This window comes from Amphiura filiformis, chromosome 10 (assembly GCF_039555335.1).
Source record: "Amphiura filiformis chromosome 10, Afil_fr2py, whole genome shotgun sequence".
NCBI lineage: Eukaryota > Metazoa > Echinodermata > Ophiuroidea > Amphilepidida > Amphiuridae > Amphiura > Amphiura filiformis.
Genome location: NC_092637.1, coordinates 33,146,197 through 33,160,750, shown reverse-complemented (window position 1 = coordinate 33,160,750; position 14,554 = coordinate 33,146,197).

The following is a 14,554-nucleotide window of genomic DNA, read 5'->3' as shown; positions in this document are numbered from 1 at the left end:
TATTCCATCTCGGGTTGACTGTGATAACATTTTGGATCTTATTTTTTTTTTTTTTTTGATAAACTGTCTGATGTTGTAACCTCTTGTGAATTTTTTCAAACTGATCACAAGCTTTTGGAATTTACTATAAAAACCAAAGTTGTTCGCTTAAAACCAATAAGCAGGCATGTTTACAATTTCAAGAAGGCAAATTTTGACAAAATTAGAGCTGAGCTGAATTGTGTTGATTTTTCTGAGGTTTATAATGCCATTGACATCAATTCCGCATGGTCTAACTTTATTCATATTTTTGTTTCCATCCTTGACAGGAATATACCTAAGGTCAAAGTAAAAGACAGCACAAGTCCTGCCTGGATTGACTCAGAGGTTCGGCATCTACAGAAAAAAGAAATACACTGCGTGGAAACGTGCAAAGAAAAGTGATTCGGCTAACCACTGGGCCAAATTTAGGAAATTGCGCAATCGTCTCAAAAACCTGATCTCACGCAAGTATGATGATTACATTGCCGGGTTTAGTTCAACGCTGTCTGACAACCCAAAGCGCTTTTGGTCTTTTATCGATCCAAAACGAGATCTAAATCCTTGCCTCAGTTTGTGAGTCACAATGGCACGTCAGCTTCCACTCCCAGTGAGAAAGCCACACTTTTCAATAACTATTTCTTCTCTGTTTTTACTCAACCTAGGGTCCGTGCTAGTCTTCCTACAGTTTCCATCCGTCACCATGATCTTTTGGGTACTACAGTAATTCAGGAAGATAAGGTGCTTAAAATCCTTAAAAAGCTTGATGTATCAAAGGCTATTGGTCCGGATGGATTGTCACCTAGAGTGCTTAAAGAATGTTGCCATCAAATCGCATATCCTTTATGTTATATCTTTAATGTATCTCTAGCAGAGGGTAAACTCCCCAGCCAGTGGCTTGATGCTAACGTTGTCCCTGTGTTTAAGAAATCTGACAAACAGCAAGCCAGTAACTATAGACCTGTCTCATTACTATGTATTTGTGGTAAGGTTATGGAGCGTGCCATTTTTGATATTATTTTTCCTGTAGTCAAAGACCAGATTTACCATCTCCAACATGGGTTTATTAAGGGCCGCTCCACAGCTACTCAGCTTATTGAGGTATTCCATGACATTAACTCTGTTCTTGACAACTCTGGGCAAGTCGATATGGTGTATTTGGATTTTTCCAAAGCTTTTGATAGCGTTTCTCATGACCTCCTTGTTCACAAACTCAGTTCTTTTGGTTTCCATTCCGATCTTATTTGTTGGTTTAGAGCTTACCTGACAGGCAGACGTCAACGAGTTGTTGTGGATGGTACTTACTCTGACTGGCTGCCTGTGGTTTCCGGTGTCCCGCAGGGATCCATCTTGGGTCCCTCCTCTTTGTGTTATATATCAATGACTTGCCCAGTGTTGCCAAGAATACCAAAGTTGCCCTATTTGCTGATGATGCTAAATGTTTTTTGAATATTGACAGTTTAAATGATTGCCAATTGCTCCAGAATGATCTCAATGCACTTGTTGATTGGAGCAGCACCTGGGAGTTAAATTTTCATCCTCCAAGTGTCAAGTTATTTCGGTCACCAGAAAACGAAAACCATTTCATTTTGACTATTTCATGAACAACATTAAACTTAGTTCTGTTAAATCCATTAAAGATCTTGGTATTGAAATATCTTCAAAACTAGACTGGAATACTCATATCAACAATGTAGTCAAAAAGTGCAATAGAAAATTGGGTCTGATTAAGCGCACTGTAGGTTTTAACGCACCCGTGAAAGTCACCAAAGCCCTGTATCTAGCCCTGATCAGGAGTGATCTTGAGTTTGGTAGCTGCCTCTGGAGTGGTACCTCCAGACACAATGTTGAGTGCCTGGAAGGTGTCCAGAGGCGAGCTACCAAATTCATTATGCACTATCCTGATCTGGACTATCGGGAGCGCTTGTGCCAATTGAACTTGCTCCCTCTTACAATGCGTAGGGAACAGCTTGACCTTTCATTGTTTTTTAAGTGTATTACAGGTGTGTATGACCTGGACATTGACAAATATGTCAAATTTTGCAACTCTGGGTCTGGACAAGGGCATCCCACCACTAGATCATCTACTGCTCCTCTTCTTCTTAAGGTTCCTTTTTGTAGGACTGAGGCATTCAAGTCATCTTTTTCAACCGCATTGTATCTTTGTGGAATCGGCTTCCTCCTAGTACTAGGTCTTCTTTATCTTTTTCTATTTTTAAAACTAATGCTGTTCTGTTTTTAAACTCAAAATTTGATTCAAATTTCGAAGCCAACAGTACGTGCACGTGGTTTTCTTCATGTAGCTGCACTATGTGCAGGTCTACTTAAAGGGGGGAGGGGACTGGGCAAGGGCGGCTTATTTTTGGTCTTGAGGTGGGATGGTCTTAGAGGTGATACGCACCTGTTCGTCCCATTCTCTGCACTGGTATTAATTCGTATTTTAAACATGTATATTATTGTAATCTTTTCAGAATGTATTTTGCTATTTTATATCTAACTGTTATTATGATATTGTGCAATCTCCAGTGTATAGAGTCTAATAAATAAAATAAATAAATAAATAAATAAATTAATTAATTTTCGTTCATCAAGGATAATATAATTTTAAACATCGGGTGCTATTGTGATATTATTTTTTTTATCAAAGCAAGATTTTTTATTCTCAGTGATATTATTTATTATATTCCGGGGCCTATTTAAACAAAAACCTATAAGTGCAGCCGCTAGCAGAACAAATAATAAAAGAATTTTTTTTTCTTTCTTTCTTTCTTTATTTAAATCTGAATAACACAAGAAACTAGATCAGGTTACCAATATTAGTTATGTCCTACCACGGGGCGATTCGCATGATAATAGGGCAATAAAACATGTGATATGTATGAATAGTTGTTGAATCGATCTAGAGACCTGTCCCTCTGTCATCTTCAGCTACCATGACTGTCATTTCAATTGTTATACCGTTCCGGTTGGTTTATTGCATACACTCTATAGGTGTGAAACATTATTGTTCCACTAGTATGGAAGGCCAGCAGGGACAAAAACGTATCCAAAAAGAGACAACCAAATATGGAAGGCCATTAATGATACGATACACGATTTACCGACAAGTTACTCATTTCGGAATGCGATCATGAATTTTGAAGAAAAGAGTTTCCACAGGCTTCGATGGGACTCGAACCAACGATTCCAAGCATCATTGCTTATCAGTCCCGGTCTTTACCGCTCGGCCACGGAGGTAGATGATCAGAGGAGTGTAATAATAATAGATAAATCTCATAATGCTATCTTTAGCCTTTTGTTTACATAAAAATGATGCATTTTGTAAAGAAAGATTGGCCGTTTTATGCATAAATAGCACGAACGTTTGGAAAAGGCCTCAAACAAATAATAAAAACACTGATACGATGATGAAATTGCATAAGTCGGGGAATATCTGCGTCGCAATGTTTTGTTTTGATTTTAGGAATTTGACCTTAAAATTTACGACGTTAAGACATTATCATTCGAAATCAACAAAAGATATTTCAGCAGTTTATGACCACATTCTTTCTCTGGAGTGTTTTGAACATGTATGTGAAATGGCTTCAACAATGGTTCGTTGCATAATGGTAACAAGAAGAGTCCTTAAAAAGGACAACGTTCCGCTAATGGCCTACTGGTTTCCAGTACTATACAAGAACACTTTGATGCAAAGCATCAGTGCAGGGCGCTAAGTAACTATCTATATATTATATATACAGGTAGTAGTATTTCTAATAGATCGCAATAATTGGAGAAACCTTGTAGTCGCCTGCTCCGCAGCCGACTGATGATGATGAGTATTTTTAAAATCACATGAAATATTTTGTTTCATTTGCTGCTGTGTGTGTGCAGCATTAGTTGTGGAGAGTCACTGAATATTATTCCGAGAAATGAAACAATTGGAACCAGTGATTGGCTTAGTTTTCTAAGAAGTTTAAAAATTGCTGGTTTCTTTTTACATTTGCTCATGTAAAACTATGCACACATGGTATAACACACAGTTTGCACTCGCAATTGAGCCCAGTTTTCAACTTGCTCTCCTATTAAATTGACAAAAGACTGGTGAACGGATTCTCACCCTTTAATACTTTCAGGTTTGCAAATGTATTTAAATGTATGCTATCTATGTCAACAATAGCCCAACAATTTCCTAACAAATGCTCTATGAGTGCAATATCTATAATAGCCATAGTGATAGAAAGGCATCTATCTGATCATGTTCAAAATGTTCACATTTTAATTGCAACTATCACATTGTCCTTATGCAAGTTATGTTATAAATATGATATCATTACTTTGTACAACATAATAGATCTTCAGTCAGTATTGCATTTTGTAAAAATTGGCCCTCTATAATTACGCACAAAAGACCGCCTCCCCTTAAAGTCATACGTAAAGACAAAATTAGCAAAGCGGCAAAAATACCCAAATGCCTATTGAAAACGGACTGTTCCCACCACTGACACACGGAACCCCTGATAGAGAGCAGAGCTTGAGGAATGAGGGAAATTAAAACCACAAACCACGAAAGACCGCCAACAACCGCCGCTCAATAGGGATGTCAAACTAGATTGCCTCACATGGTTACATAGAACCACAAACCGCGAATTTTGGATATCCACCTAAATTGCCCCGCGGGGCTACAAAGAAGTATTGTTATCCAACAAGCTTAAGCTATAAATTACCCCCCTAGAGATCAGGGCTTGAAGAATGAGGGAAATTAAAAACCACAAATCGCGAAAGATCGCCAACAACCGCCGCTCAATAGGGATGTCAAACTAGGGCTACAAAAAACTACAAACCGCGAAATGTGGATATCCAACCAGTTTAAAAGACAAATTAGCCACCGATAGAAGCCAGGGCCTGAAAAATTAGAGAAATTAAAACCACAAACCGCGAAAGAACGCAAAAAACCGCCGCTCACTAGGGATATCCAACTAGATTGGCCCGCAGGGCTACAAAGAACCACAAACCGCGAAAGTTGGATATCCAACCAATTAAAACCACAAACTGCGAAAGACCACCATCAACCGCCGCTCAATAGAGACATCCAGCTAGATTGCCCCGCAGGGCTTCAAAAACCACACACCGCGAAGTATAGTTATCCAACAAGCTTAAACTATAAATTAACACCCAAGAGGGTAGGGCATGAAGAATGAGGGAAATCAAAACCACAAACCGCGAAAGACCGCCAACAACCGCTGCTTAATAGGGAAATCCAATTAGATCTATAAATCTAAATAACTATCAACCGGGGAATTGGATATCCAACTTGATTGCCCCGCAGGGCTACAAAGAACCACACACCGCGAAGTATAGTTATCCAACGAGCTTAAACTATAAATTAACCCCCAATAGAGGGTAGGGCATGCAGTATGAGGGAAATTAAAGCTACAAACCGCGAAAGACCGCCAACAACCGCCGCTTAATAGGGAAATCCAACTAGATTGCCCCGCAGGGCTACAAAGAACTATCAACCGCGAAATTTGGATATCCAACTAGTTTGCCCCACAGGGCTACAAAAACCATAATCATTAAAACATAATTATCTTGCTAAGTCGTGGCACCTATATGCTTCCGTAGTATAAGCCTTGCTACATATACACGCATTTCTCAGTTTCAGTTTGAAGTAAATTGGACTGACTCTATGTCTCGCTGGCATCGTCAACATTGGGTATGTGTTGTTCATATTTACATTTTCTTAGTTGCCTTGAATAATTAAAGTAGCCTATATTAAAATGTATATGTATCCTATTAACATTACAGTCACGCGGTAGCTGTGACCAGCAAGTATTTAAAAATAAACGGCTGATAAAGTTTTATTAAATTATTTACTGTCATAAATCAAGGATAACATAATTTCAAACATCTATTTTTCGTTTTATTCGCTTTATAGAGTACTTCGTAACCCGATGACTTTCCAAGCTTAGAGCTGCTTGGCTACATTCATAAAAAGAAAGAAAATCCACCATAAAAACGTTGACAACGTAAAGAAAGCAGCAAGTTTAAAAAGCCCCCACCTCGGCTCACTTTTTGAAACTTGGTCCCATTTTGAATATCAACAGCAAATCGGTGTTTTTAACGTTTAAACAATAGCATCATTGCCATTAACATGCCTACTTGTTATTCGTTTAATTCAATCATTGATCATGAACTTAATAATTATTATAAAACAAAGCATAGGCCTATATAGGATATTGGCCAAGATCAACATAATAACCTTTCTGATCGTTCCAGAATGCTAACAACTTAATATCGCATCGGCACATTAAAGATACATAACACTTCTGGAAATGTTTTAAATTGATAATTGTGACAAAGTTTAAATCAGTATCTTTTACAAATGGGACCAAGTTTCAAAAAGTGAGCCGAGGTGGGGGCTTTTTAAACTTGCTGCTTTCTTTACGTTGTCAACGTTTTTATGGTGGATCATTCGTAACAGCGTGTAACAAGAATCAGCATGAATGAATTCGTAGAGGAGAGAAACCTAATAAATCATTCAGCCAAACAAAGAACGACATGAAAAGTATACATGATTCACACGGGGAAGAAACACGATTAAACCATTTCTGATTCTTTTTATTTTTTTTATATTTGCAAAGGCTGTCAGGTTGCCATCTTTATTTTGTATGAACTTCTAATAACAATCGATATACAGAAGCCTTATATTTTTTTACATATATTGAGAATATAGATGCAGCAAAATATAACAAAATAAAATATAACATACAAAAAAATGATTCTTTTATGTGTATTTAAATACCTGAAATCCATTGTGAATATTTTAGATTCCATGACAAAACGTCCTCATATTCTTGAGTGAACGTAAAAATACAATCACAGTCTTTCCAGTCCGAATAATGATTTCCGATAACTAACTTTTAAGAAAACGGATTAATGTGCTAAAATATTTCTATATACCGCGCACAAAAAGTATCCGAACACTAAAGGTAAATCTAAATTACAAAATAAAGGGAAATATGGATGGAGAATTTTGTTATGTGTACTTTGAACCTTGGATCTCAAAATTTGTTTGATCCCCTAAAAAAGGGTGGATTTTTTTTATTCCTTTTCATGGTCTAAATTTTTAAACCCCAACCCGCCTCCATGTCATTATTCATTAAAGTCATAGTGTTACACCCAAATTGTAAAGTGTGCAAATTTTGTTGATTTGAAGCTTGAGAGTATAACATTTGTGCAAAAAAAATAGAATGTGCATGCCTTGTCGTACATTTTACCCAGGACTTTTATCCTCAATTTTTTGACCCCCCCCCCCTATTAAGAACTGGATTATGGTTGACCCCGCCCCCCTTTAGGACCCAACATTTTTGACCCCATACCCCCCTAAGTATTTATGATCACTCCTTTAGAAATAAATGATTGATTGTATCTATGTATCCAGGTTAACTGCTGATATTCCTTATCGGGAGTAATTATATACCAAAAGGATTATTAACGTATTAATGTCGATTATTCTCTAATTCAATTAAGTACTCACTGAAGATAATCAATAAACAAAAAGAATAGTGTTAATTAGTATACATAATATTGATGCATACCATTGATTATTATGCGACCATCTTCATGATCATTGCTTTTTGATCCATTGATTTGCCATACAGCCATGCATATACAAGAAGGTTGGTTGCCCTGCCGTAATTTGGGATTTTGTTGTGTGTTTTTTTTTTACTTTTAAAATTCTTGTGTACAAGTAAAGGCATTGTACACGTAATAAATTTTTAATAAATATAACAGATGCCCAAATTTTAAAATGAGGAAGGCAAAGATTAATGATTAGGCGACCCCCCCCTCCCCCCCTAAAAAAAACACCCCAAAATCTGTAAATATATATAATTATATTTGGGGAAATACACCGGGGAAATGCCAATTTGTTCAACCCTAACCCTAACCCTGCAACCATAACGGGACGCAAAATTGTATTAAACCCTAACCCTAACCATAACCCCAACACTTACCCTAACCCTAACACTTACCCGGTTAAACCCTAATCCTATAACCCTAACAATTTCCTTTATGGTTGCAGAAAATTTGTACATGTAGAACAGGGTTTTCTCTATTCGTCGCCTTTCATTTTTTTACAGAAAAATATACAAATTAGGCCTACTGGTGCCCCAACACGACAAAGGTAATGTGTGGGACAGGTTTTTTTTAATGCTGTTTTTTGGCTTAAATTAAAAGGGCATTTCGTGATCCACAGCCTCATCCCCCACTTTTCTCAAAAAAGTTGAGATTTTTATATCACTGGATACCTCTGGCTATATAATGTTTATGTACAAAATATTGCTTGCAGATTAATTCGTTTAGCAAAGATATCGTGAAATTTGAATTTACAACGCATTGTCTATATGGAGCAGTGTAATACATTTGTGTACACATAATCATGCATAACTCGCAAACGCAAAATCGGAATCAACTGAAATTTTGGGAATAAGCTTTTTACGTGGATATGTACTGAAAATGGTCATAAAAAGAAGATGCTAGGATCACGAAATACTCCTTTAACTGTTTATACACATGTCTTCGTGTTTAATAAATGTTTGGCTTATGTCATAGTTATTTTTTTTTCCCAAAACACCTTCAAATGTAGCTCTTTTCGGGGAAAAATACCGTAGGCATCATCAATATAAAAGGTCAAAATTTTCGTATTATGGACGGCTTTTCCTTCTAACTACATACACTTTAAATAGGCCTATACATGTAAATTTATAAAGTTTACTTCGAGGACTGTTAAATGTCCAAATATCATTTTTTAGTAATTTGTCATAATATATTCCTCGTATTAAGAATACAATTGAGTGTATCTGGTGTGCTCTCAGCCTCAGGTCCCACAAAATTTTTAAAACATTTATACAAATGACGTTCAAAATCATACTTTCTTAAAACGCCACTCGCAATCAACATGTTTTGTGTCGAATTCTAAAGACACATTTTTATCCTAGGCCTGGCGATTTAATTTTGTTCACTTACAATTACGTTTAAACTGACAGGAGTAACTTTACGCAATATACAGTTAGACCAGAAAAACAGTAAATAACAGGTCTTTTGCAATTTTGAATCAAGAAAATGTGCTCATTATCCGGGCTCATTATATTAGTGCTGTAGTCCTCGATAAATATTCATTTAATGAGAGAACTGAAAATTTCAAAAATACTCACGAAAAATATGATAAGTCAACAAAACTTTGTAAGAAAATTCCAAAAGCGTCATTTTCGTAGAACCAGTCTGCAGATCGCACTACTTCCAATTGATTGATTTCAAAAAGCTGGACATGACATGTAATTACATTTGTCTTATCAATTATTTTATTACATTACAGACGTCAACATTATTGGTCGATATATTCGATTGAACTTGCCATTAGCCAGTGGATCTCTCCTTGTTTCTTACATTATATTGAAAATTAAAACTAATTCACCGTACCCCTGATCATGCTGATAGGTTTCAAAAATATAATGATTATGATAGATCTCGTTATGAATAATTCCGTTAGATTGTGAAATGTTTCCTGCCCACATGACAGGGACTAAATTATCCCTTAAATTTGGTAATGAGTTGTTGAGTGTAGTAATTGAGTAGCCTTTTTGGGCGGGTGCGGCGTGCCGCACCCGCCCTGTATTCTCTGACTATTGACCTACTTTTTCACATGCCGCAGTGTTGAGAAAATATTCGTGCCGGTTATATCCCAAACACCCACAGAAGTGATAGTTTATGGCAAGTTTTGTAATTATTACTTGCTTTTGATATGTAAGTAATACGATAAAGTCGTCATAGGCAGTAATGTGTTTGTATTAAAAGAAATAACAAAAATAATTATTTAAGTAATAGAAATACTATTTGGAAATTGCAGCAAGATTTGCACATGTTTTTATTTGAACAGTACCAGTTCACCAGTTTTGCTAGTTTTCCTAATATTTGGGCTAAATTAACAGCATCGTGAAGGTCATATATATCATTTTATACTGACAGCTTCTGTATGGACTTAAATGTACATTAACAGCTTGTATGTACATTGTCTTCAGTGTGTACATAGGCTATTTACTTTTCAAATCTTGTGACAAATTGTGCTTGATAATCATGATAATGCTTGTATAAGGTATTATAGACAACTTGAAACAAATTCATCAGGATTGTGAAGTAAACTAAAGTTTTTGATTATGTAGTCAAATCCAATGAAATTCTACTCACTTAGACAGTTTCGTCTTCCTGGTCGGAAGACTTCTTCAGTAATGCGATGATCCACTGGTTTTCCCGCTCGACTTCTCATCCCTAGGGTGCACAGTTCTTAGTAGTGGATCATATATGTGATTTAGAGAATATACACCTTCATCGCGATTTAGCGCCTCCGGCCCCTCTTTCTGATCCATAATGCCTCGCGTATCCATCTTGTGTGTTTATTTGAGTCCTTTTCGAGAATCTTTGCCCCCTCCCAGTCAATGACGTGGTTCTCCTGTGCTACATGGTCGGTGATGGCCGACTTATGCTGTTCAGTGACGGATTCTTTTCTTTTTGCTCTGGTATATTTAACATCTTTGATTTTTTCAGTGTCTTTTCTGTGCTCATTCAGTCTTGTTTGGAATGTTCTCCCTGTCTCGCCGATATATGATTTATTACAAGTTTGGCAAGGGATTTCGTATACACAGTCGCAGGATTGTGAGGAGTCGATCTTGTCCTTAGGATGCACAAGCAATCTCTTGAGGGTGTTGTGGGGCTAAATCACATATATGATCCACTACTAAGAACTGTGCACCCTAGGGATGAGAAGTCTCGCGGGAAAACCAGTGGATCATCGCATTACTGAAGAAGTCTTCCGACCAGGAAGACGAAACTGTCTAAGTGAGTAGAATTTCATTGGATTTGACTACATAATCAAAAACTTTTGTATTATAGACAAATTATTAGAATGCATATGCACCAGTAGAAATGGCCCAGGTTGAATAAAATAAATAAACATATGAATGAATATTTTATTCCCTGGATTATTTTTGTTGGGACAAAATAATGATATAGTTTGACGCTTTGAAATACAGTTATGTTAATCATAATAAAGTTACAAAGTTAAAAAATAATATCGAAATATTGTAAAATCAAAGTTTTCCCCTCGTAAGTTGTATCAAAACAACATATTGCGGAAATTGATATGACAGATTTTTAAACTTTGATATGGAAAGATACCCCAGCCCTGTTGCCTCACCAGAGAAGATGAGAAGTCTTTCTATCTGATAAAAAAACTCTAGGTATGATTACGAAAATGTTTTAAATAACTATTATCTACAAAAGTTTCATAACAATGTTTTATATAAAATGTTAACATAAAACGTCTTCTGTTATGATGTGAAGGGTTAATATAAAAACAGGGAAAATCTGTTCCAAGTTCTAACTGACCAGCAGAGAATAAAGGATAAGCAATAGATAAGATTAAAATCAGGGCAAATATGACACAACCTCCAATGGGGGAATAACAAACGTATAAACGTATAAACTTAAAAACGCTTTTAACTTTGTTTATACGTTTTGTGTTATTCCCCATGCATTGGAAATCGATGTTGTGTCATATTTTCCTGTTTTAATTGTGAAGACTTACTCATTCTTTCATTTCTCTTGACAATTTTTCATTTGCCCGCCCTATTCCTTTTAAAGGAATTTTTATTTATAAACATGTTTGTAATTGGCTTATAGCCATCACATGCTGACAATGTATACATAACTGATTGGTTAATCAAAGCTAGGTAGGCAGGTCATAGCCAGCATACTGAATGTTTACTTTGTGATTAGGTTTATCTGTATTGAAAACTACACAATGGGCGATTTACTTCAGAAAACTACATGGCACAAAACTAAGTCCATTATCTATAGTTAATTGAATGTTTATTGACTCTTGTAATAACCCAGCAATGTGTGTATAAACCTGTATAATATATTTTCTGTTACAAAATATTAATTGGTGTTAAGTATGAGACAAATATCCCTAGCGGTGTAATTTGTTTACTTTAGTGATAGGCATCTTGCATCTGTATAGAAAATTATATTCAACAAATTTAAGATATTGCCAACATGCAATAATAGTGGACATTTTGATACAATTTTCTTCGTAGTTATAGCCAAATTTGTTTCCTGTGGGTGGCTTTAAAAAATTGTTTTCCAGAGTCAAGACGCAGATATCATTATTAAGCCTCATATCACTTATTTATTGTCGTGCAAAGTAGGTTAGATATGAATATTAAATGTTAGACCAAAGTAGCTCAAAGTACTATCTGAGACTATATAATAATTACAGGTATAATAGTCTCAGGTACTAGGCATATACACCTGATCCGTGACTTGTCTTTGTTGAAGACAACTTCTTGTTTGTCACTATAGACCCATGTTGCACTAGATAGAAAATCAGTACAGAAAACTGAAGTGGAAGAAATGCATTATGGGAAGTGTAAGCACTTCCAGCTGGGCAAGTCCACCCCAATGATAAACCACAGCAGAAAATCCAAAAGATAGAAATTGTTATGTAATAATGTTATTATGAAACCTGTTGGCACACTTTTCACACCAAGTTGATAGTTCTATAATGGGAAACCAGCAGGAGCTAATTGGAGGATTCCTGGGGGTTCTTCGAAAAAAAAATTACGGGGGATGTGCCACACAGACTTTTGGATGCTGACTTTCTCTGTACCTACTTTTTGCTGATTTTGCCACCCATCAGTATACCAATTTTCCACAAAAAAACACCCAAATTTGCCCTAATTGGGCGCTTTTAGGGGCACTTTTGCCACAATGCGCCCAATTGGTATCCACTGAAAACCCACCCATTGATATACCAAAATTGCTGAAAAGGTACCCCAAAACCGTGGCACATCCCCGTATACCTTCAACCAGGGAGAACCCCCTCCGGGGAGGGATTAGTGGTTTTAATTTTTATACCTTTTTCGTAGAGCAACCACTATAGACGAATCCAAATCCACGCATTCCTACACCTGACTAGCAGCCTTTAGTTGGGTAGCCGTCGGCTACAATGCACCCAAAATGTGAAATGATTCGGCCTTGGCGGAAATTTTAAACTGCAATCCATCACCCGTTTTACACCGTCCGCGAAAACACAGGTAGACAAAAGAATGATAAAGTTTACAGCACAATAGGCCCTATAGTTCCCTTCGGCAAAACACACAGCTTCTACATGGTCTATTCGCTGTTGAAGTGACATAATAATCGGATACAAGTGGATGTACTTGCGAACAAAAGGACAATGTATGAATAGATGCGACGGGATTACCTGCGGAATTATCTCTATTGTAGGCCTATATATTATTCTATTAACCCTCCTCGTCCTTGCATCTTCTCTAGGTGTTAGGCGGCTTTTATTTGCACAATGGGGCGCTCAAAACACCAGGTTGGTGCTAGCGGCTACCCAAAGATGGCCGACCAAATCCTGACCATGACTTGGCTCGTTGGATTCGTCTATATACACAGACCGTGACCTGGGTCGACAAAGCAGAGGACGCGATTGTGCCACAGGTCTTCAACGGCGGAATCGGCATTAGGCAATTTGTACAGAGTAATTTCTCGCACCATTTGAAAGCATATTGATTTCTACCATAAGACTGTTTACCGTCTATAAACACACCTTTATTTTATTTTATTATTAGAACATACGCTTTTATATCAGCGGCACACGTCTACCCGACGGTGCGTTCACAAAATTACAAAGTAAAACAAGAAAACACAATAAATCAACAAAAATAAAACATGGCACAATTTTAAGGGGGTACTACACCCATTGATTTTTTGTTGTTGCATTTTTTTGCATTTTGTGAAGAAATTACAAAAAAATAATTTGACAAAGTGGTATGCAAAATGAAGGGGCAAATCTTCTCGTTTTATTGGTGGCATCGGTATCAACGTAGCTTACATGCTTTTAAAAGTAGAAGCCAAAAGGAGGTACATCACTGATGATTTAAATTCACTTCATTTTGGAAAGCTTACTATCAACGGATTTCGTTAAAATTTTGGATATGTGTTGCTAACACATTAGGGAAATAAAGTTGATATGTAAAATGGGAATAAGTGGTTCCTTATTTCTTTTATGACTTCATGAACTTGGTGCTCCACAACTATCAAAAAAGGAACTGGTTAAAGTGCTTCTATTTTCAATGTTGAGCTATATTTTGTATTTTTAACTTGCGACATTATTTCACTGAAACTTAATTAAGCCGCAGGTAACAGGTTACCACAACCATACTACAGCAATGTTGAAAAAAATTGTAATTTTTGTCACCTATACCACCATATTGGGTAGTTTTCCGTAAGCTTAACTTTTATGATTTTGGTAACTATTTTATATTTATTTGTGAAATCCATCTCAACTAGGCATTCTAAATTGTACTCACCATTTACATCCCAAGGTATATTAGTATATCCACCTTGCACTTCTCGATATATATCCAGTTTTAAGACAGAATATCAAAATTATGCCTCATTATGATATCACAGACTCTCACATGTGTAT